An 18,007-nucleotide genomic window follows, 5' to 3' on the forward strand; every position below is an offset into this window, starting at 1 on the left:
GATCACTCTTTCTGTAGATCCTAGGTAAATCAGAAAAAGTATTGAAAGCTATCTATTTTTATTCTAGTCAAAACTTATGTCGTTGGGCCTAGAGATAATAAGAAAAGCTCAAGTACATTAGTATTCAGGATGTGATGAAATGCAATGCCTCCTGGTTTAAAACTCTGTGCTTATAAGAAACTCTATTTATGTGAATGGTTGGATAGGAATGGTGTGATCTTGAGACTTGAAGGCATGTGTGACCTTGATCTCTTTGAAACAGAGCAGATTACAGGAGGACAGCAGTGCAAAGTCTGCAGCTTTATCTAGATGCCTTCAGAGCCTTTTCACTTAAAGAGAAAGCAAACAGAGGGTAAAGGATGATATGGAAGAAAATGCTAATTTGTGCTGATAAAACATATGTAAAACATTGAAAACTATCATTGGTTTTTGTTTCTGATTACGAGGTAGTGCCAAATAATTGAAGAAAATCTAGAAAATTCAGAAAAGCAAAACAAAGAAAATGAAACTGTATTTAAAGTCTATATTACCTCACCCTTTATTTCTGTGTATAAGTAGAACTCAGGCACAGACACATCTTTCCAACATTCCACTCAAACACAAACACACACAAGGATGGTCTTAAACTATTTACTGATGTATAATCTGCTATTTCTGATTCCTAGTTAGAATTACCATTCATTTAAAGACAATTTCTACATTGGTCAATCAACAGACCTTTTAGTAGATGACTATTAACCACGTATTACATTTAATTACAGAACAAGGTGATGTGACACTTGTAGTTTTTACTTTTTGTTCTTGTTGTTGGGATTGCAAATTAGTGCCACCACTCTGAAAAGCAGTATGCCAGTAACTAAAAAGCCTAAGGTTGGAACCATCCAGCTATACCACTCCTTGGCATTTATCCAAAATAACTAAAATCACCATACTTTAGCAATACAATGCACATCAATATTTACAGCATCACCACCCACAACAGCCAAGTTATGAAACCATCCCAGATACCTAAAGTAGATGAATGAATAAAGAACATATTGTATATATACACAATGGAGTTTTACTCAGCCATAAAGAAGAATGAAATTATGGCTTTTTGGTAAATGGATGGAACTAGAAAACATCATGCTGTGTGAAATAAGCCAGACTAAAAAAATCTAAGAGTCAGATGTTTCCTCTCATATGCAGAAGCTAGACCTGAACATGGGAGACATTTTATTATTCCCTTTGCTCTCCTTTTCTCAATTTGAGTAGAAACTTATTTTAATCTACAGTACATTTAAATGATCTACAATAGCAATCACTTCATGTTAGGATAGCACACAGTCATGGAAAGATGTACTAGTTCATATATGTAGGTGTATTGGATAGCAATTTGTATTGTGTGGCTAAACTATCAATGGGAAATCCTCACCCTACCCAAACATTGTGAAGCTGTAATATAAGATGGAATTAATCACTACTTTCCCAAGGCTAGAGGGCAGGTGGGAGGGATAGCGGGAACGCCTTGGTTATAGGTCAGTGTGAATATCAGTGAGGATTAGCCTTGTGAAGTCTGACTTTGGGTTAAATCCATTCTTCTTTCTCTGGAAAGACAAGGTCTACAGAAGGCTACTGTTTAGGGGAAGAAGAAATTGGCTGCTCCCTAGAATTAACTAGATGAATTTCTCATACTCTCTAAGGACAAGAACACACATGTGGATACTTGTACCAAGTCCAGCTCCTATATAATAAAAAATAATAATACATGCTAAGAACTTGAGGAAATCTCTCTGCCTCCAATGTAACTTATCTCCCATCAGAATATGAGAATCGCAAGGTGGGGTGATCCAGGCAAGCAAACAGTACAACCAAGGCTGCCGCCTAACACCTGCTCCCTGAGAGAACAACCCAAGGGCTAAGACTGACAATTTGCATACATTTTATTGTCATTTCAATTTTGCCATCAGGTGTCCAGGTGCCTGTTACTACCTACTATTTTTTCAAACTCAGCTCAATTTTAAAATTGTCTAATTTACTGGTTCCCACCAGAGCTCTACGTACTTCCCCAATTTTAGTACCTCATCTAGCCCCTGAGTTATGCAGCTTCTTTCATAATTGATGCACACCATCTATAAGAAAAAAAGCTATCCAAATATGTACAGTTCTGTCTCTGAGGTGTCAGTTTTATTCTTTTTCACTAATTTGTTTATGTTTACATAGGAGTCCAGTGCTTTAATTCATATAGCTTCATAATAAGTCTTAATATATGGTAGAGCAAAAGTCTTTGGTTTCTCTGGCCCTTTATTCTTCCATGAAGTTTTAGATTTTTCTTTATTAAGTCCATAAAAATTCCTATGAGATATTGGAGGGCTCCGAGTTGACCTGGCTGCAGCCATCTTGAGTCATAACTGCCATGCTTGCCCCAAAGCAACCCTGGTCAGTTTTCCCCACACAGTTTCCCGTCATGCTTAAATAAACAAAATCATCAGAGTGGTATGTGGAGCTTTATGAGCAGACCCTGGCACCATCCTTGCCAGGAATGTGCCTGACGTCATGATATTAATTTGAGATAGACCAGGTACGTTCTGGCTTGGATGAAGTCACTTTTGCCCTGACATTATGTAAGCCCCCTCCCTCTGACCCACATCTTGGGGATCCACCTTGTCTTGCTGCCACCCAAGCTACACTTCTGTGTAAGGTCCCCAATAAGTTCCCTCTTGGCAAACCCGCATGCGTCTGCCTCATTCTTTCATCTCTCAACCCCTCACAGCCACTTCTCATGGCTGAAACTATTTTTTTCTCCAGAACAGAGGTTTTAATTGGAGTTGTACTGGATGTAAAGCTCAACTAAGGGAGAAATGGTATGTTTAAAATACTGTCTCCCTAGCCAGGAATGCAATCTGACTCCCATTTATTTTGGTCTTCTTTAATGCCTCTCACAATTTTATAATTTTGCCTATTCATGTCCTTCCAATTTTTAATAACTTATTTCCAATTTATTGATATATTTGATATGATAGCAATTAATCTCTTCTTGGCAATTAAACTTTTGGTTATTTGTTTCTAGGGAATAGAAAGGCAATTTGACTTTGGGATTTTAATTTTTGGCTTAGGCACCTTTCAGAATTCTTTATTATTTCTAATAATTTATCTGGAGATTATATTCTGTTTTTCTGTAAAGGATCACATTATCTACAAATAACGACAATTTTACTTATACTTTTCCAAACCTGATCTTTCAAGTATGATTTTGTGTTTCATTTTGCTGGCCCTCCCACACTGTCAAAGGGATTGCGATGGTAATGGGCATTCCTAATACTGAATAGGACACTTCCAGTGTCAGAGATATCACTAATAAAACAGGATGCTGGCAGAAACCTGGCTCATTAAATTTTACTTCAGCTACCAAACTGCAGCCCCGTTTAAGACAAGAGCTGTTGCTTGTATGTTCTTATTTCTACATTGCATAACATAGGGGGGAAATGTTGATAGAACTAGGAACCGATGCCCCCAAGAGATGACTCTGTCTCCAGAAAGTATCCCTGGTAAATAATGTCAGTATCAATTGAAATGTGACGATTCCCTTCTTCTTGTGAAAGAGATTTGGTGGAGTACTACAAAGCCAAATCCTGTGACCTTACTTTTATGTCAACATTACATTTTTCAAAATTTCAAATCTAATCATTTTTATTTCTTCAAAATACAATCAAAGGGATAATGAAGGACAAAGATTTATAATAAAGGAATGGTTGTTCAACCATTATTAAGTACAGCTGGTTTCATTTTAGGTATTGTGCAGAGTGCTAAGTGTCTGATGAATCACAGAATGAGTCTAAGTTGCAAAGAATTCACTATTAGGGTAAGGTTCTTAAAACTTGATTGCACATTAAAATCATCTGGAGAACTTTCAGAAATATTTCGATGCCCAGTATGTACTCCATACTGATGACATCAGAAGCTTTGAATCTCAGGCTAATAAAGCACTTTGGAGGAGACTAATGATTTCAAGGTCCAAACAAGGTTCAGAACCACCAAGCTAGGGAGTTTGGGCACATAAACACATGGCATTTATCAACTCTAGACTGCATAATTAACATGCCAGGGGATGGTGAAGACGAAAACTGGTAGGATTGAATTGTTTAAATAGGAAAAAATTGGATGTGGCTAGAAATAAATATAATTTAAGATAGCTGATAGAAGGTCAAAGATAGGCAAAAACACAAATTTGAATCTTATTCCAATGTGGATATGCTTAAGATTTTTGAAAAGTGATTAGATGCTGGAAAAGTCCTTAGGAGGATGAGGCTAATTAAAAAGAGGAAGACTATAGAAGGTAGTTAGAAAACAACTCTGTCATCAATTTAAGAAGTAATCATGTAATAAGTGAATACAATTTATTTGGAAGAATAAAAAATCCAAAACACCCAAAGCAATTCTAAGCCAGGAAAGCAATGCTTAAGACATCATCATACCAGACTTCAAATTATACTACAGAGCTACAGTAACAAAAGCTGCATGGCCCAGTGGTACAGAATAGAAGACACAGGGACAAACTTACACATATACAATCATATGATCCTTGACAAAGGTGTCAACAACATACATCAGACAAAAGACAGCCTTTTTAACAAATAGTGCTGAGAAAACTGGTTATCCATATGTAGAATAATGAAACTAGATCATTCTCTCTCACCGTGCACAAAAATCAAATACAAGTGGATCAAAGACCTAGGATCAGAAACTATGCGACTTCTTGAAGAAAACAGGGGCCGCAACACTCCAACCTATAAGTAGAGGCAATGACTTTCTCACTAGGAACTCCTAAAGCTCAGAAATAATGCCAAGAGTTAATAAATAGGATGCCATCTAATTAAAAAGCTTCTGTACAGCAAACAAAACAAATAAGAATATGAAGAGACAACCTACTGAATAGGAGAAAATCTTTGTTATCTAATCTTCTGACATAAGATTAATATCCAGAAAATATAAAGAACTCAAAAAAGCTTAACACCTCAAACACCCCAAATAACCCAGTTAAGAAATGGGCAAATGAGAGTGTATGTTTTATAAACACTTCACAAAATAAGAAATACAAATGGTCAACCAATATATAAAAAATATTCAACATCATTAGCAATTAGGAAAATACAAATCAAAACTACAATGAGATTTCATCTCACTCTAGTTATAATGGCAGCCATCAAGAGTACAAACAACAATAAGTGCTGGAAAGGATATAGGGGATATAGGAGATGTACTGTTGGTAGGATTATAAATTAGTACAACCACTTTGTAAATGAGTATGGAAGTTTCTTAAAAGACTACGCATGGGACCTTCATATGATCTAGCTATACCATTCGTCAGTATTTATTCTAAAGAATTAAAGCCATTGTATTACAGGGATACATGCATCGCCGTGTTTACAGCAACACAATTTACAGTAGCCAAACCATGGAACCTGCCTAGATGTCTGTCAATGGTTAAATGGATAAAGACAATGGGGGATATATACACAATGGAGTTTTATTCAGCCTTAAAGAAAAATAAAATTATGTCATTTGCAGAACATGGATGAAACTTGAAAACATTATGTAAAGCAAAAAAAGCCGAACTCAGAATATCATGTCATATATTTCCTTTCATAAATGGAAGTTAAAGAGAAAAAAAAGGAAAAGCAAGTTGACATGAAAATCAAAGGGAGATAAGTACACTAAAAGAAAAGAAGGGAAGAGAGGAGAGAGGAAATGCTAGGAAATTATAATGGCCAAACTATACTTTTCTATTGTGTGCATGTACAAATACGTAACAACAAATGCCATCATTATGTACAACTGTAAAGCACCAATAAAATTATAAAAAAAGAGTTATAAAAAGGAGTGATAATGGCATTAAACATTACTGTGGACATATAAATGAAAAGGAAGAAATGGGTTTAAAGTATTATTCAAAAAGATTGACTTACTTTAGTACTAAGAGAAGAAAGGAAAGGAGAGGAGGGATATAAAAGGACCTAAAATTTAAGGTTTGATGACTAGAATAATGATACTGACAGAGAAATATAAAAAGCTGTAGGAAATGATTTAAATATATTTTTTTTCAAACCAACCAGTCTATTCAACCATTACTCTGCTTTCTGTCTCTATGGCTATGACTGCCCTGGAATTTAACATAAATAGAATTACATTGAAGTGGTCCTTTTGTGTTGGGCTTCTTGCACTAAGCTCACTGTTTTCAAGATTAATCCAGGGTGCAGCATTCATCAGCACTGTGTTTGTTTATACTGATGAATAATATTCCACTGCATGGATGTGTCAGGCTTTATTTATTCATTAGTTGATGGACAGTTGGGTAATTTCCGCTTTTTAGCAATGAACAAAAAACTGTCATGAATATTCATGGATCCTCTTCGGTTTGGACATGCATCTTCACTTCACTAGGAGTAGAATTACTGAGTCATATGGTGACTCTATATTTAAGTTTTTGAGGAAATACCAAAATGTTTTACAAAGCTGCTGTAAATTTTTCATTCCCACCAACAACATATGATGGCTCAAATTTCTCTACATTCAGCATGTGTGTAACAGTATCTTCTTGTTGTTTTGATTTCTATTTCTCTGGTACTTGATGACATTGATCATCATTATTACTTATAATTATGACAGTCAGTTTATTGACCATTGTATTCCTTCTTTAGAGAAATGTCTCTTCAGATCCTTTGCCTATCTTTTCATTAGGCTATTTATCTTTTCATCAATAAATTGTAAGAATTATTTATATAGCCTCTATTTATATAACTTCCTTGGGAAATATGTGATCTATAATATTTCCTCTGATTTTATGAATATATTTTTTTGTTTTGAAATAAATATTGCTTTTTAATTTAAATAAAAGAGATTTTTCTGTTTTTTTGTGGGTTTTTTTTTTTTTTTTGCAATGTATCTAAGAAATTGTTGCCTAACTCACAGTACTATAATGTTTTCCTCTGGGTTTTAAAGTTATAACTTTCATATTTAGTCTATGACCAGTTTAATTTTTTGTAGGTGGTGTGAGGAACGACATGAATACAGTGTTTTGAGTGTGAATGTCCAGTTGTCCCAGCACATTTGGTAAGTAGAACATTCTTTCCCCAGTGAACTCTCCTGGCATCGTTGTCAAAACCAATTAAACATAAATATAAAGGTTTATTCTGGCCTCAGAGAAAGGGTTAGATAATATACTCTCCACTTCCAATTTTTAAGACTTGGTTGAAAAAAATGGTATTGATTCTTTAAGGATTTGATGGAATTTAACTGTGAAGCTATCTGGGTCAGGGATTTTTTTATGGGAAATTTTAATTACCATTAAATCTCTTTACTTATCACGTATCTGTTCAAATTTTCTAGTTCTTATTTAATCAGTTTCATTAATTTATCTTTCTAGGATCTGTTCCCTTTGGCCTGTTATTTATCTTGTTTAGTGTATATTTATAATCCTTTTTTATTTCTATAGCTTTCTTAATTTGGGACCAGATTACTATATCTGTTGTTATTACTATTATTATTGGTATTTTACCAAATGCAATCTCCATAGATTGCCAAGATATAAAATAGATGAAAAGGAAGCTCCTGGAAAAAGACCCCTAGAGTTTGGTCCCTTGTCCTCTGTGGCGCCTCCATAGAGGGTCCTGAGACCAACAATAAAGAAGCTGAGACACCACTGAACACAAATTCCCAGTTAGGGCTGAGCATTGAGAGGGAGTTTGTATCTGACCAACCTACTGAATTTTAGCTGTGTCCTGGCTATTTTCTTGGGAGTCAGGCATCTGGACTTGTGATCTGTCTTTTAGTCACCTCTCCAGGTGTGAAAATTGAAGCAGCTCAACAAAGTGGTTAAGAAGAAAAACACAGTCTTCCACGATCAGATCCAGGAGATAAGTCTAGACCATGTGAGCCAAAGGGGAAAGCAGAGGCTTGTCCAGGAGCGGAGCGGAGGGCACCCCAGAGGGAACAGTGAGCGATCGATCCTGAAAGGATCTTTGGATTCAGTGGAGGTGCTGGGAACTGTCTTAGTGCCCTAGGGTGCTTGGTATGATCTATAATCAAATGTCACTGGTCAGCTGTTTCTGTAGGATGTACCTAGCCTCTTCTTTGGCAGTCCCCAAGGGATCTTCACAGCTCTGGGAGGTCTGCCATTTCTGTTTGCTGCCTTAAGCTGTGCCTGCTGCTCAAGAGGCCTGGGGCTGGCTCAAGGAATCCAACTCCTTATCACCTAACTGCTGTCCTTAGTGCCTTATCTCTCCCTGGTTTCAGCTGTTCCCACTGTGCATTTGCTGGAACAAAGATCTTTTTTTGTCTTTGTGCCTAAAGTAGTTTAACCCCGAGTAGTATGGAATAAAAATCTAAAGTAATGCTGCTTCCCCATATCCTAAATTGTCTTACCAAAAGAAAGCCATTTTTGAAATTTTTGGTTATTTGTACTTATTCCAAAAGGGTTCTAAAAGTTGTTATATTAACCATGTACATGTCTACGCCATTGAGAAACAAAACAAAATAAATTTAAATGATCTTAGTAACAAACTAGGATAATTCCTGTAACTGACACCCTATTAAATGCCCAGAGATCTGGAATATGGGAAAAGTCATTTTTGATTACTTTTTATTGTATTTGTTTGTTTGTCTTTTTATTTTATTTTATTTTATTTACAAATAAAGCACTGACTACGTTAGTTGCACCATTAATATTATCAGCTAAAGTAAAACTTTCCAGAGAAGAGTTTCTCAAATTGTAATGCAGAAATAAATCAGCAGAGGAACATTTTACCCTGCAGAGTGTGATTCAGAGAGTCTGGGACCTGATCCTCTGCATTGCCAACTAGATTCCAGAAGAAGTGGACACACAACTTTTGGAATCTTTATTGCCAAATATCAATATGGCAATTCAGCAATGTACAATAGCAAATGTATTTTTTTTCAATATTAAGAGAAAATTTTAGCTGTAAGACTAAAGATAATAAAAAGTAGCCAGCAAATAATCTGGAATTTTAATTTCTGAGTTAATAATACCCTTTTCATTCAAAAATCTATTTTAGGTTCTTTTTTTTTTAATATTTATTTTTTAGTCCTCGGCAGACACAACATCTTTGTCGGTATGTGGTGCTGAGGATCGAACCCGGGCCACACGCATGCCAGGCGAGCGCGCTACCACTTGAGCCACATCCCCAGCCCCTATTTTAGGTTCTAAATATATATTTGTCATAAAATTTTTTTACATGGTTTGTACAAAAGTAAAAGTCAGGGCTGGAGATGTGTCTCAAGCAGTAGTGCTCTTGTCTGGCATGCACAGGGCACTGGGTTCGATCCTCAGCACCACATAAAAAAATAAAATAAAATAAAATAAAGATGTTGTGTCCACTGAAAACTAAAAAATAAATATTAAAAATTCTCTCTCTTTAAAAATTCTCTCTCTTTCTCTCTTTAAAAAAAAAGTAAAAGTCAGTAAGCAGAACATATTGAGATATAACTTCAGCTCAAATAGATTCTAACTACACCTCTGAGGCAGAAGAGTGAATAAAGAAAGGCTGTGATAAGAATCTAAAAGAATCACAGTTGTATCTACGATTAGTTCTCACTTAACCACATTATATAATTTTGTCTCTGGAAAGTGAGTTCCACTATACTTATTCAATATAATTATAAATGCATCAATGTAAAACATGAAGCATACAGATCAGAAATTCTATAGGCCAGATACCCCAGGGCTGTGTTCCTTCCAATATACATTATAAGAACTGAATCGTTTTTTAAGAAACTGGATTATAGCTGCCACTGGTGCCCATTCTTTATTATCAAGCTTTATCTTTGTTTATCATATAAGCAGGTATTAGCCTCTCTTTCAAATACAATCTGACAATCTCTGATTTTAATGGGCTATTCAGTCTACTCATACTTCGTATAATGACTAACAAACTTGATATTAATCCTTCCGTTTTATTTGATGATTATTTATTCTTCTTTTTGATTTTTTCTTTATTCCTTTCTCACTTTCACTGACATGGTCATGATTTTAATCATGAAATTTCTCCTGGCTAACTTGGAATTTCATTACCTCACTCTCATTAATAATTGTTTCTCTTATATTTCTCATTTTTCTATTATTTGAAAAAAATTACCAAATATTCTACTTATGCCCCAATTTGTTCAAATAATCCATGAATTAACATCTCCCACCTACTAGACCCATCTATTTCATGCTGACATCTGATTGACAGCTCTGATTTGATAAGAATGCAGATCATAATGGCAAGAAGGAAGAAATAAAGGGAGTAAAAAAAGGAAGAGTGGTCAAAGTGGGTCTCCCTCTTCTTCAGAGGCCTAATCCTAGGATAGGGTAAGAGGCAACTGCTGTATGTCTTTGTCTCCTCCAGCTTCCATGGGTTGGCAAGTTTGGTGGGTCAGGCAGAACGTATCACCTCCTTCTCCAGTGTATAGCTGTGTCCACAAAAATTATGCAGCAAAATACCCATTAGATGTCTGGCTGATTCAATTAGTAAGTGTAGAGCTGCTTCCAGAGAGCAAGTTAGTGAAGGGAGGGTAAAGCGAGGTGTCCTTCATCTCATGATTTATGAACACAGGGAACCTAGGAGGGGGAACAGCCTTTTCCCTGAGGTCCTCCCTCCATGGCAATGATCACTATCAATGTTTCAAAGCCTTGCCTCCTCATGAAATGCCTCCTAATAAATCCTCTCATTTCAACCTCCCAGCAGTGCTTTGGATTGTAACTACTTTTGTTTCTTATTCCCATCTCAAGTTACACATTCTCAAAGGTTAAATGTTTTACCCCCGTCACAGAGGCCAATAAATTGTTCACTTAGTATTCCAATGAGATATCTGATTTAAAACCACGAGCTCTTTCCAACATAGAATACCATCAAGCATGGGGGAGCTGCAGACCATTTGCACTACAGTCTTGAAATCATGAGTGAATTCTTCTCCAAAGAATATTTACTAAATAATCTCACTGAGAAAAAATAGCAGCTGGAATAGCGTGCTGCTAACTCAATCACTTCCATTATTTACAGTGAATACAAGTAAAGTGGCTGAATATTAAAAACATTGTTTCCTCTGCTGTTTTGAAGTGCTCTGAAGCACGTGTCCATGCTCCAGGATCAACATAGTATCCAGCATGCAAACCTCACCCCCTCACATTCAGGAAATATTCACTATAAATTACTGATAATCCACATCCTTCAAATCTTTATGTCAGATATTTCCAATATTTCATTTGCTTTATAGTCTCTTAAAGAAGATATTGTATTCTCAACATACTCATGGGAACTATAAGACTCAGGGAGGTTAACTAAATTATCCAAGCTCACACAGGCAAAAAGTTGGGATTTGATACCAGGTTCGACCATTATAGAAACTTGTTCCTCTTTCTTTTTCTTCTCCTTCTTCTTCCACTGTGTGTAAAGCTCTTTCCAGCAACACCATAGAATAAGAAACAGCTTTGTTTCTGGAAAAAGAACTGAGATATAAAATGAAGAGCCAGATCTCTACTCAGACTACTGAGAATCATTTGTATCACAGACAGTAGAGTTCATCAAAAAATAGCCTAAATTTCATCATTCTGTTTACCAGGCTCATTTTATAAGCCTAGAAGTAAATAATTTAAAGATCACTGTCACCTGAATTACACCATGTAAAAAGGTATCATCTTTGTGACATGGCAAAATTCTCTGCACAGAGTTTTGGAATTCCCAGTCCATAGTTTTATTTAAATTTGCTACTATTAATGGAAGCTTCAAGGGTATACCTGCTTCCTCCAAGCAAGAGAACTTGATCCCAGACCACTTCAAATGGCTTGTCACTTGAGTAAAACATTATCTTGGAAATTCTATCCACAGATGCCTCGTTCTGGGTTATTTATTTTATAATTTGTGTATTCTGACATTAGAACTTCCTATGACCTTAATGCTTCCTTGAGCAATCTTTTAAAATACAATTTCCATAAGACTGCATCTGTTCTTTTTTTTTTTTTTTTTTCTATTCATCTAGGGACCCATCAACTGGTGGAGATAACCTTTGGAGCTAAAAGAAACTATAACATTTAAAATAATAACACATGCACACCCCCCATTTTACACACCAGGAAACCGAGGCTCAGAGAAGTCCCTCTATTTTCCCCATAGTTTAATGCCATATCCGATATTGTAATCTGGATGTTAAGGCTTCTGTTCCAGAGAGCTGTATGCAGGCAGTTTTAAAAGTTTTACATAATATAGAATTTGTAATCCTCATTCTTCACATTGTAAGTAGAGACTTTTTATTCTCATTTAACCGACAAAGCAGTTGATTAACCTGTTTAAGATCCTATTCCTCAATAAAGTCAAACTTGGAACCCAGGTTGTTCGACCTGAAAAGCTAGACTCCTGCACCACTGTAAGCAAGCACATGCCAAGGTGTGAAACAACTAATAACAAACGTCAAGGCAAACAAAACTTTGGTCCCTGGTTGGTAGAGATTGCAATTAGGGGATCCACTAAATATGCTAGTTGGGAGCATGGCTTGGTTTTCTAAGTTTATCCTTGGATATAAATAGAATTTCATCAATTACGTCTCCATACATCTGACAGCTGCAGCAGGAGCACCATCAGGAGGCATTGCAAGGGCAATAACTGCCTTTTTCCTGGATGCTCACGGCAGAGTACAATCTAACCAGTGCAAAGGAACAGGGACAGATGCCACAGACTCCTGGAGTGCTCTTCTCTTCCACAGATAGTTCATTCCCTGCACATAACCCAGTCCCATCACCACCTTTGCATGCTACAGCTTTCACGATAGCTCCAACCCCACTGCCTAGTTATGAGACAGGAAACTATGGGCTCTCAGCTTATTTACTGTCATGTGTGGAGAGAAGAACTCAAAGGTGCAGAGTCCAAGAGCTGAGAGTTATAAAGACCGATTTGTCTGACAGAATGCATGGATTTCTACCTTGGGACAGATATTGGTCATTAGTTTCATCCCATGCACTGACAACAAAATATTGTCTGATTTTACAGGTTCATGAACAGCATCAGTGTATCTCCACACTTTTAGACTTTAACTAAAATATGTGCGTTAAGAAAATTAGTCTGAGTTAGTTTATAAATAAGGAATAGGGGAACTAGATCAAAGCCTGGAACCAGGATTTAAAAATTGCAGGCACAAGGAGGAGACAAGGAAAAGGGGCATTCACCTGTGGCAAGCCCTCACTGAAAGTTTTAAGAGAAAACAAGGGAATATTAAAAGTCGGGCATGACATCGGAGAGAAAAAAGAGATGTTAGGAGCTGAAGTCAGACCTGAAAGTAAGGCAAAAACGTCTTTAAAAAGTCGAAAGTCAATGGGCTGGGGTTGTGATTCAGCGGTAGAGCGCTTGCCTAGCACATGCAAGGCCTTGGGTTCGATCCTCAGCACCACATTAAAAAAAAAATGGATAAAATAAAGGTATTTTGTCGAACTACAACTTAAAAAAAAAAAAAGTCCAAAGTTCTGAATGTTTTGCTGCTACAAGGGGTGACAATGGTTAGTTTCCCAGCATTCAGTCCATGAATGGGATCTTGCCATTCTTAGTAGATACTGGAGGTTCATGAGTGGCTATGTGAAAACACAACTATTTATTATTATTATGTTGAGAAGCTGTTTAGACTTTTTAAATTGTTGTACTTTTTTGAACAAAATAAAAGAATCATCAACTGACATATCATGGGATATGAGATGACCTTTTACTAACCACTAAATTTATTCTAAGATGTTATGTCTGTGATACTTTATTGTGCCATAAATTCCCAAAGTTACATGGAATTAATAACACCTGTATAGTTAGACATATTTAAGAACAGAATCTAGTTCATCTGAGATAAAGAGAGGCGTGAGTTTTATTTGACCAGCAGCCTGATGTCTAAAAGGCAAGGATAATGCCAACACAAACACAGCCCTTGTTAATAGAAATAAAGATGCCAGGTCCCTAGGAACAGTGGTCTTACTGTTGTCAGTATTGCTCGGAGCACAGAGGAGTGATACATTTCACTCAGACTCACACATTTTAAGAGGGACTTTAATAAATGGCTGCATATTAGCCGCTTACAGGAAGAGATCATCAGGTCTAATGTGCCTTTATCCCTTACAAATTCATACACAATACCCTGTATTTAGTAAAAACTTGATAAATGTTTGCTGGATGGATGAGTGCACAAATGATTACAAAATGATGGCAGAGTAGGTCCAAATACAGAGGCTGAGTTGGGGAATAATAACTAAAATATTATTAGTTTTTTTTCCCAGAAATACTGTGCATTATTCCAGAAAGTGAAACCATGGCATTTAGGTGAAAATAGTCACAAACAAGATACACCTCACCATAGAAAAGAGTTTCACAACAATTAGAGCTGTCTGGAGCTGAATGTGAGCACTAGCGAAACTGCCCTGGAGGTGGCCAGCAGGGAAGGTCCACTGCTCAGAGCTGACAGAGGGGTTATCATGCTGTATGGGAACTCTACCTACATAAATGCTTAGGTTTTTTTCCTCTGATAAATCTATGAATTTATGATAATCAACCACAAGGTATAAAAGTAAATATAAACATAAAACCTCATGCTAAAATATCACTGGGGGTGGGGGGATTTCATAGGAGAAATACATAAATACACAAATACATAGACACACAAATACATAAATGTCTTTTCTTAGGAAACTTGTATTTAGGTGAATGGATTAGAAATTATTTACAACTTGTCTATTGACAGGAGGCAAGAATTTCAGTGTTTGAATTTACAAAAGTCTTTTGTGTAAGAATACAAGTCATTGTCAACACTCATAAAGATGTCATTGGGACACCTGTCACAGGCACATTCCAGTTGAATGCTAGAGCATAAATCCTACTCTGTAGCTTCTGTTCCTTAATTCAGTGCCAATCAGTTTGTGTTTAGATCTGGGGCCAGTTCTTTCTAAGTATCCACTAATTTTTCTGTTCCTAACATTGGCTGAGCAACTGGTTATACTGAAAATCTCATCAAGTACATGACCAACAAGGAAATTCTACACCCGGATCTTCCAATCAGTTTGTTCAGAGGGAGCAGGGAGCATCTTCCTGGAACACAGGAGAGTGAACAGTCCATACCATGCTATTTTGGTTAAGGGAACTTGAAATTGGTAGGGATTTCACCTTTCTCCTGACATTAGCAGGAAAAAAATGGCAATTTGTTTGGCTATTAGCTTTTATTTGTTTACTTGTTCACTTATGACCTCTGTTTTTATGTAGTTGCCAGATGCATAGGTTGATAACAAAGAAAGCATCTTTCATTAAACCCAATTTCAGACTTCTAATAATGATCTAATGAGCCTCTGCCCTACTAGATGTACCAAATGACATTGTAATTAAGGTTCACAAGGGTGATATATGCCAGGCAGTTAGCATGTGATAGCTCATTTAATCATAACATTTCTCTGAGACAGATCCTATTGTAATCCCTATTTGATAGATAAGTACATTGAGGCTCAAATGATTCAGAAAATATATAAAAGAGTCACTTTCCCTTATCCCTTTGTAAAGTATAAAACCCCAAACAGTCTTTTATTAGGCTATCTATCAGGATAAAGGTGCAAGGAAAGAAGAATCAACTCAACAGACAACAGACGGAGCCTTTGGTAATAAGATCTGAGTGCCAACACAAGTTTCTAATTGCTCCCAGTGACTGAGGTCAGGGCTAGGGATTGATTCTCAGGAGAGTAACATCAAATTGAATGATTGAAAGATAAACGGTGGATATCTAGGCCAGCTAGAGAGAGTGTAAGGGAAAGCCAGGTTGCAGAGGAAAGAGTAAGGTAAACTGTAGAGAGTGGGTGTGGATGGACAGAGTGTGGAAAGACACAGATGAGGAGAGTAAGCTGTGGCAGAAGAGCCTTCAGAAGGTCGAATGTTGTATAAAGGAGTCTCAGATCTTTTTCTAAGAAGTACAGAAGAATGTCTTTAAGCTGGTGAACAGATTTTCATTTTCAAAAGATCATGCTAGTTCCTCTGTGGAAAAGAGCAGGTCCAGGAGATAGCCTGGAAATATATCATGTAGGGGAAATATGGTGTGGGGCCAGATCAAGGCAGTGGCAGTATCAATGCAGAGGAATTTGAGAAATGTTGGTGAGGCAAAATTTACCAGGACTTCTGCGTTGCGTGAAAAAAAATCAAAAAAGTCAATCAAAAAGACACCAAAGTTGCTGCTTGAGCAAATGAGCTTTTGGAGAGAAGAGACAGCAATTCTGACCCCGGGATACCTCCCAGGGCTCAGGAGAGGCTGGAGGACATGACTGCAATGGCTCTGATTTGCATGGATGGGAACCACTTGGCAGAGCAGGAGCAGCATCTGAGAAGAGAGACTGGTTTTTATTTAGAAAAAAAAAGGGGGGGGGGACTTTTAAATGGCAGTGTATAGAACGCAGCTGGGACAATGATTTGAAGTAATACAAGAATATTGAACTTGTTTTCTCTGATATAAGGTGGGTGACTCAAAGTGGGGTAGGGAGGGAGAGCATAAGAGGAAGATTATTTCTAGATAGGGAAGAGGGGTGGGAGGGAAAGGGAGGGAGAAGGGGAAGAGCATGGATGGTGGAAGGAGACGGTCATCATTATACAAAATACATGCATGAAGAGGTGAATTTGGTGTCAACATACCTTATATACAAACAGAGATATGATAAATTGTGGTATAAAGGTGTATTAAGAATTGTAATGCAAAAAAAAATAAGAGAGCTCATGTATAATGGCGTAATTTGGCATGAGAGGAATGTGATAACCCAGGCGATGTCTAATTTTGCTGGCTCTTGTTTCTGTGTAAGAAAGTATGATTCTCTACTATACTTTTTAATCTGTCACAGAAGACAAAATTAAATTAAATGAAAAAGTTGAATTCTTCTTTTCAAAATGTGTCTTCATATGGAAATCCTAATCCTTGTTTGCTGTATTGTTCGCTGTCAGGCTATACAGAATTCACTGAGGCCAGCACACCTACAGTATGGACAGGAGTTCCACCATGAATAACAATGGTAAGTATTCCTCTGTCAACCTTCCTCCCAGAATCCCTGAGATTTTTGCATATTTCTACCAACATAATCCTTTCTTGATTTTCTTGTGACTGGAAGTTGGAAGTTGAAGCTAATTGATGTGTGTGGGTTTAGAGGAGAAATTCTGCTTTAGAGGTTATAAGATTTTTCAGTTTCCCCATAGAGAAAAACATGATCCAGTCCTTCAGAAGTCTTGAGATTGTTTAAATAATATCCATGACATAAAGTGAGATCAATATGCTCAAATTAGTGATCATTTCAATTTAAAACCAATCAGTCAATTCAGGGGAGGTAAATTAGTCACATCAATGTTTCATTAGAGTCTCAGCATTTGAAAATTGGCCAGACTTTTCTCAGTGAATTATTCAGTAAATTAATCTGATGGTATGCATGTACAGCCTTGGTTCATTAATCCCATTCAACCTGAGACTGAATGCATAACTGAAATGTGTGACTCTAAGCAAGTTACTTGACTTTACCATTTCTCCTGGTATTTTTCTTTCCCTACATTATAGAAATGGACCTTGCCTTAGCTATACATACCTCTTACTGAATATATCCCTTTTCTCTCAAACTATTTTTGTATGAATGGAGTCAATATTGTAGTAGACGCCTGTACGTGAATTAATGGTACCAGCAACTCCCAGAGGGTTTGGAAGTCATACTCTACATATAGTGTGGATACAGGAGTGGGTACATCAATCTCTCTCTCTAGTCCTTAAAAATTATAGGACCACAGCTCTTTCTGTGACCAGAAATCATCCAATTATCTAAAAGAACCAATGTCCTTCTTGAAGAACTAAAAGTCCTTCTTGAGGAACTAGTCTGCCACTCACTTAGCAACATCTACTTCTTTTATAATAACAAATGTTTGTATATAATTTACAAATTACCAAAAGCTATTATTTGAATTTTTCCTTTGTTCCCCTTAAAAAGGTAGGTTTGATTAATATTTCG

Source organism: Urocitellus parryii, chromosome 3 (genome assembly GCF_045843805.1).
Source record: "Urocitellus parryii isolate mUroPar1 chromosome 3, mUroPar1.hap1, whole genome shotgun sequence".
In the NCBI taxonomy this organism is placed as follows: domain Eukaryota; kingdom Metazoa; phylum Chordata; class Mammalia; order Rodentia; family Sciuridae; genus Urocitellus; species Urocitellus parryii.